General features: G+C 40.9%; 2 non-coding genes across 2 annotated transcripts; both read right to left on the bottom strand.

Moving 5' to 3' along the window:
- Nucleotides 1–1,427: 1,427 nt before the first annotated feature.
- trnag-ucc (transfer RNA glycine (anticodon UCC)) lies at nucleotides 1,428–1,499 on the bottom strand. The gene has a single exon. It is a non-coding gene; the product is annotated as a tRNA-Gly (tRNA).
- Nucleotides 1,500–4,639: 3,140 nt separating this feature from the next.
- On the bottom strand, nucleotides 4,640–4,711 carry trnag-ucc (transfer RNA glycine (anticodon UCC)). The gene has a single exon. It is a non-coding gene; the product is annotated as a tRNA-Gly (tRNA).
- Between the last annotated feature and the right edge of the window lie 3,472 nt (nucleotides 4,712–8,183).

Raw genomic sequence — 8,183 nt, forward strand, 5'->3', positions numbered from 1 at the left:
TGCCCCACCTCCGGGCCTGGCTCCAGAGGGGGGCCCCGATGACCCGCGTCAGGGCGAGGGAAATCTGAGTCCTTTGTTCGTGTTCATCATAGAGGTCTTCAAGCTTCTCTTTGTCTGGTCCCTTATCTAGGACCAATTTGCTTTGGGAGACCCTACCAGGGGGCTTAAAGCCCCCGGACAACATAGCTCCTAGGATCATTGGGACACGCAAGCTCCTCTACCACGGTAAGGTGACAGCTCAGAGAGGAACTTAGTAATTCAAAAATCTTAAATAAACCATTGGCAATTCAGTGCTATCTCTGTTTTTTTGCTGATTAATAGTTCAATAACAACTTTAAAACTGACTGGACGTTACAAAATTAACTCAAGCCATGCATTGGTTGGGAATCAAAACTTAGTCTACCTCTTGGAAGGTAGCTATGCTAGCCATGACACCACAGATGTTTAGTCCTTGGATAATTATTTCCTTGAAATTCAAAAATCTTAAATTAAACCATTGGAAATTGGCTGCTATCTCTGGGTTTTTTGCTGATTAATATTTAAACAACAACTTTAAACTGACTGGACATTGCCAGAACACCACAAGCCATGCATTGGCTGTGAATCAAATGCAGGTCAACTGCTTGGAAGGCAGCTATGCTAACCACCAGTGCTTAGGCCTTGCATAATTTTTGCTTTGAGATTCTAAAATCTTTAATATACCATTGGAAATGTATCTGCTATCTCTGGGTTATTTGCTGATCAATATTTAAAAACCAACATTCAATGGACTGGACGTTGCCAAAATAGCCCAAGCCATGCATTGGCTGGAAATCAAACTCAAGTCAACTGCTTGAAAGGCAGCTATGCTAACCACTGAACAACCACGATAGTCCTTGGTTATTTTTTGCCTCGAAAATCTTAAATTTTATATAAACCATTGGAAATTGCCTGCTATTTCTGGATTTTTTGCTGAATAATAGTTAAATAACAACTTGAAACTGACTGGACATTGCCAAAATAACTTAGGCCATGCGTTGGCCGTAAATCAAACACAGGTCAACTATTTGGAAGGCTCATATGCTAAACACGATATCACAAGTGCTTAGTCCTTGGATAATGTTTGCCTTAAAATTCTAAAATCATAAACAAACTATTGGAAATTGGCTGCTCTCTCTGGGGTTTTTGCTGAATAATAATTAAATAACAACTTTAAACTGACTGGATGTTGCCAAATTGACTCAAACCATGCATTGGTTGGGAATCAAAACCTAGTCTACCTCTTGGAAGGCAGCTATGCAAGCCATGACACCACAGATGCTTAGTCCTTTGATAATGTTTGCCTTGAAATTCTAAAATCTAAACAAATCAAAAGTAAATGGCTGATATTTGTGGAGTTTTTGCTGAATAATAATTAAATAACAACATTACCAAAACATCAAAAGCTATGCAATGGCTGGGAATCGAACCCAGGTCAACTGCTTGGAAGGCAGCTATGCTAACCACTATACCACCAATGCTTGGTCATTGATGGGCTTATGCCTTGAAATTCTAAAATCTTAAATAAGCCATTGGAAAGTGGGTGGCATCCGTGGCGTTTTTTGCCGATTAATGGTTATGCTGAATTTCCCCCAGGGATCAATAAAGTACTTTCCGTTCTATTCTATTCTATTCTAAAAAAACAACTTTCAAATGACTGGACGGTGCCAAAATAACTCAAGCCATGCATTGGCTGGGAATCAAAACCTAGTCCACCTGTTGGAAGGTAGATATGCCAGCCATGATACCACAAATGCTTAGTTCTTGGATAATGTTTGCCTAGAAATTCTAAAATCTTAAACAAACCATTAGAAATTGCCTGCTATTTCTGGATTGTTTGGTGAATAATAGTTAAATAACAACTTGAAACTGACTGGAGGTTGCCAAAATAACTTAGGCCATGCATAAATCAAACACAGGTCAACTATTTGGAAGGCTCATATGCTAAACACGATACCACCAGTTCTTAGTCCTTGGATAATGTTTACCTTAAAATTCTAAAATCTCAAACAAACCATTGGAAATTGGCTGCTATCTCTGGAGTTTTTGCTGAATAATAATTAAATAACAACTTTAAACTGACTGGACATTACCAAAACATCACAAGCCAAGCATTGGCTGGGGGATAAAACCCACGTCATTTGCTTGGAAGGTAGCTATGCTAACCACTATACCACCAACGCTTAGGCCTTTGTTAATGTTTGCCGTGAAATTCTAAAATCTTCAATTAACCATTGGAATTTTGCTGCTTTATCCAGGTTTTTGGTGAAAAATATTTTAAACTGACTGGACATTACCAAACTACCGCAAGTCATGCACTGGCTGGGAATTGAACTCAGGTCAACTGCTTGGAAGTCAGCTATACTAACCACTATAACACCAATGCTTAGTCATTATGTACATTTTGCTTTGAAACTCAAAAATAAAAAAAAATAAACCGTTGGGAATTGGCTGCTATCTTTGTTGTTTTTTTGCTGATTAATAGTTCAATAACAACTTTCAACTGACTGGACGTTGCCAAATTAACTCAAGCCATGCATTGGTTGGGAATCAAAACCTAGTCTACCACTTGGAAGGCAGCTATGTTAGCCATGACACCACAGATGCTTAGTCCTTGGATAATGTTTACCTTGAAATTCTAAAATCTAAACAAACCATTGGCAATTGGCTGCTATCTCTGTTTTTTTTTGCTGATTAATAGTTCAATAACAACTTTCAACTGACTGGACGTTGCCAAATTAACTCAAGCCATGCATTGGTTGGGAATCAAAACCTAGTCTACCGCTTGGAAGGCAGCTATGCTAACCATGACACCACAGAGGCTTAGTTCTTGGATAATGTTTGCCTTGAAATTCGAAAGTCTTAAACAAACCATTGGAAATAGGCTGCTATCTCTGGAGTTTTTGCTGAATCATAATTAAATAACAACTTTAAACTTACTGGACATTACCAAAACATCAAAAGCTATACATTGGCTGGGAATCGAACACAGGTCAACTGCTTGGAAGGCAGCTATGCTAACCACTATACCACCAATGGTTGACCATTGCTATACTTTTGCTTTGGAATTCTAAAATCTTAAGTAAACCATTGGCAATTGGCTGCTATCTCTGTTTTTTTTTTCTGATTAATAGTTCAATAACGAGCTTCACGGTGGAAGAGGGGTTAGTGCGTCCGCCTCACAATACGAAGGTCCTGAGTGGTCGGGATCTTTCTGTGTGGAGTTTGCATGTGTGGGATTTCCCTCCGGGTACTCCGTTTTCCTCCCACTTCCAAAGACATGCACCTGGAGATAAGTTGATTGGCAACACTAAATTGGCCTCAGTGTGTGAATGTTGTCTTTCTATCTGTGTTGGCCCTGCGATGAGGTGGGGACTTGTCCAGGGTGTAAAACTGCCTTCCGCCCGATTGTAGTTGAGATAGGCACCAGCGCCCCCTGCGACCCCAAAGGGAATAAGCGTCAGAAAATGGATGGATAGTTCAATAACTCAAGCCATGCATTGGTTGGGAATCAAAACTTAGTCTACCACTTGGAATGACACAACAGATGCTTAGTCCTTGGATAATGTTTGCCTTGAAATTCTAAAATCTTAAACAGACCATCGGAAATCGGCTGCTATCTCAGGAGTTTTTGCTGAATAATAATTAAATAACAGCTTTAAACTGACTGGATATTACCAAAAGATCAAAAGCTATGCCATGGGTAGGATTCGAATCCATGTCAACTACTTGGAAAGTAGCTATGCAAACCACTACACCACCAATCCTTAATCACTGCTGGACTTTTGCTTTGAAATTCTATAGTCTTAAATAAATCATTGGAAATTGGCTGGCATCCGTGGGGTTTTTTGCCGATTAATGGTTATACTGAATTCCCCCCAGGGATCAATAAAGTACTTTCTGTTCTATTCTATTGTATTCTAAAAAAAACAACTTTCAAATGACTGGACGGTGCCAAAATAACCCATGCATTGGCTGGGAATCAAAACCTAGTCTATCTGTTGGAAGGTAGCTATGCTAGCCATGATACCACAAATGCTTAGTCCTTGGATAGTGTTTGCCTTGAAATTTTTAAACTCTTAAACAAACCATTGGAAATTGCCTGCTATTTCTGGATTTTTTGGTGAATAATAGTTAAATAACAACTTGAAACTGACTGGACGTTGCCAAACTATCACAAACCATGCATTGGCTGGGAATCAAACCTAAGTCTACAGCTTGGAAGGTAGCTATGTTAACTGCCATTCTACCAATGCTTAGACATTGGGTGGTGTTTGCCTAGAAATTCAAAAATATTATATAAACCATTGTAAATTGGCTGCTATGTCTGTTTTTTTTTTGCTGCTGATTAATAGTTCAATAACAAATTTCAACCGTCTGGACGTTACCAAATCAACTCAAGCCATGCATTGGTTGGGAATCAAAACCTAGTCTACCTCTTAGAAGGCAGTTATGTTAGCCATGACACCACAAATGCTTAGTCCTTGGATAATGTTTGCCTTAAAATTCTGAAATCTTAAACAAACCACTGGAAATTGGCCGCTATCTCTGGAGTTATTGCTGAATAATAATTAAATAACAACTTTAAGCTGACTGGACATTACCAAAACATCACAAGCCATGCATTGGCTGGGGATCGAACCCAGGTCAACTGCTTGGAAGATGGCTATGCTAACCACTATACCACCAATGCTTAGTCTTTGGATGCATTTTGATTAGAAATTCAAAAATTTTAAATACACCATTGGCAATTGGCTGCTATCTCTGTTTTTTTTTTTGCTGATTTATAGTTCAATAACAAATTTCAACTGACTGGACGTTGCCAAATTAACTCAAGCCATGCATTGGTTGGGAATCAAAACCTAGTCTACCTCTTGGAAGGCAGCTATGCTAGCCATGACACCACAGATGCTTAGTCCTTGGATAATGTTCTCCTTGAAATTCTAAAATCTTAAACACACCATTGGAAGTTGGCTGCTATCTCAGGAGTTTTTGCTGAATGATAATTAAATTACAGCTTGAAATTGACTGGACATTACCAAAACATTAAAAGCCATGCATTGGCTGTGAATCTAACTCAGGTCAATTGCTTGGAAGGCAGCTATGCTAACCACTATACCACCAATGCTTGGTCAATGCTTGACTTTTGCTTTGAAATTCCAAAATCTTAAATAAACCATTGGATATTGGCTGGCATCTGTTCTATTCTATTCTATTTACAAAAAAAAAAAAAACTTTCAAATGACTGGACGGTGCCAAAAAAATATTTCAAGCCATGCATTGGCTGGAAATCGAACCCAAGTCGAATGCTTGGAAGGCAGCTATGCTAGCCATGATACCACAAATGCTTAGTCTTTGGATAAAGTTTGCCTCAAAATTCAAAAATTTTAAATAAACCATTGGAAATTGGCTGCTATTTCTGGATTTTTTTGCTGAAAAAGAATTAAAGGTTCACGGTTCAAGTTTTATTTGTCACAAGCAGGCTACACCACAGTGAAATGCTTTGTTCCATGCTCTTCAGATATAGCGTACAGTTGGTTCCAAACACTAGTTGCAGAATCTAATACACTAAATACAAAGAAATACAACAATTGAATAACTCTGACGTACATTAATTAATAGACAGTTAAGTTGCACAATCATAGTCACAGAAGTTATGGTAGAAGTATCAGTACAAGTCGAGGTACAGTAGTCAAATACAGTACCAGTGCAATATCAAATAGTGTAACAGTATATACAGTATAGGAAGGAACAAATATGAAGGTTTCGACAGTTCTTTGGCAATTGAGTAGTGACTAGAGATGTGCGGATAGGCAATTATATCATCCGCAACCACATCACTAAAGTCGTCATCCACCTGCCATTTACCCGAGACCAACATTTTATCAGAACCGCAACCGCCCGTTATAATGTATCTGGAGTCGGCGACCTTTACCACTCAAAGAGCTAGTTTGAACCGTGTCACAAAGTAAAGAAGGCAATAGTAGCCGCTAACGTTCTCGCGAATATCCGATGGTGCTCATTCAGGTAACGAGAATAAGGGCGTGCAGTGAAGCCATTGCCTTTGACGTCTTTTACGAACCGTTTGCCAGTCCAGCAACATGTTGTATGCAGCTTTTTCATACACACGTACAAGATTGAAAGGCATACTGGGTGATACAGAGTAAACTGATGGTTGTGATATAAACAATTTTAACATTCTTACTAATATGCGCCACGCTGTGAAGCCACACACAACAAGAATGACAAACACATTTCGGGAGAAGATCCTCCCAGTAACACAACATAAACGCAACACAACTAATACCCAGAATCCTTTGCATCCATGACACTTCCTGAATATAATTTACACCCCCGCGCCTCCAACCCCGCCCACCTTACCGACGCACGGGTGGCGGGGTTTGCTTCAAGCAGGGTGTATAATATAGTCAGGAAGTGTCATGGATGCAAAGGATTCTGGGTATTTGTTGTGTTGCGTTTATGTTGTGTTACTGTGAGGATGTTCTCCCGAAATGTGTTTGTCATTCTTGTGTGGTGTGGCTTCACAGCGTGGCACATATTAGTAAGAGTGTTAAAATTGTTTATATCGCAACTTTGTATCTCCCAGTATGCCTTGCAGTCGTGTGCGGGTGTTTGCGGAGGCTACTCACAACATATTGCTGGACTGGCAAGTAGGTTGTACATGTTGTAAAAGACGCCAAAGGCAAAGGTTTCATTGCACGCCCTAGTACTTATTAACTGGGTGACTGCCCGAAGAAATTCTTGAGAATGTTCACGTCTCTTATTGTTTTCTTCGCTTTATGACACGGGTCCAAAATGGTTTTTTGACCGATAAAGGTTACCGATCGCTGAACCATGTATAACAAATATTTACAAATAGTTCAACCGCCACCCGCCCGAATCTATTTAAAATAAATGTTTTCGTCATGTCACCCGCCCGACCCGCGGTTTATCCGCGGATGAGCCCGCAAACCGCGCATCTCTAGTAGTGACAGTAGTATGAACAAAAGTAACGGAACAGTATGACTTCTTTATACTCTTGTTTTACATTGTTTTTACATTATTTACAGTCATTGAATGAAGATTATTGTAGTCCGGTAATTACAGTGGTAAATAAAGTGATCTTGTGCGTGCGGTTTTTTTTGCAATTGTGATGAGTGTTAATCAGGGGTGCAGTTGAGGAATCTGATGGCTTGGGGATAGAAGCTCCTCCTGAGTCTCTCAGTGTTGGCCTTGAGACTCCGGTAGTGCTTGCCTGACTGCAGCAGTGAGAAGAGGCAGTTGCTTGCTTGGCTAGAGTCCCTCACAATCCTCTTGGCCTTGGATCTACACCGCCTGGTGTAGATGTTGCAGATGGTTGGGAGCACACCTCCGATGGTGCGCTCGGCTGATCTGTTGCGGTCGTGTGCGGTGCTATGTCCATACCAGGAGGAGATGTTTCCAGTCATAACACTCTCTGTTGTGCCTGAGTAGAAGTTTCTGAGGATCTTGTGGTTGAGCTTAAACTTCCTCAGTCTCCTGAGGAAATACAGACGCTGTCGTGCCTTTTTCACCACTTTGTCTGTGTGTAGAGTCCAGGACAGGTCTTCTGTTATTGTCACTCCAAGGTATTTGAAGTTGGTCACTCTCTCGACCGGCGTCCCTTCTATGCTAAGGGGACTGTAGTTCCTTGCCTCCCTTCTCCCTAAAATCCAAAATGATCTCCTTGGTCTTGCTGACGTTCAGGGCGAGGTGGTTCTCCTGACACCACAGGTTCTTCACTTCACTCAGGTAGGCCGTCTCATCGTTTCTGGAGATCGGGCCCACCACAGCTTTGTCGTTAGCAAATTTCACAATGGAGTTGGTGGTGTTTTTAGCCACACAGTTATGTGTGTAGAGTGAATAGAGGAGGGGGCTCAGAACACAGCCCTCAGGGGCAACGGTATTGAGGATAATGGGTGATGAGGTGCAGTTCCCTGCTCTCACCACTTGTGGTCTGCCTGTCAGGAAGTCCAGGACCCACTGACAGAGGGTTGAATTCAAACCCAGGTCCTTGAGCTTGATGACAAGTTCGGATGGGACTATGGCGTTGAATGCTGAACTGTAGTCTATGAACAGCATTCTCACATAGTTCCCCTGCCTTTTGTCCAGGTGTGTCGTGGCGGTATGCAATACGTGTGCTATTG

This window comes from Nerophis ophidion, linkage group LG05 (genome assembly GCF_033978795.1).
Source record: "Nerophis ophidion isolate RoL-2023_Sa linkage group LG05, RoL_Noph_v1.0, whole genome shotgun sequence".
Lineage (NCBI taxonomy): Eukaryota > Metazoa > Chordata > Actinopteri > Syngnathiformes > Syngnathidae > Nerophis > Nerophis ophidion.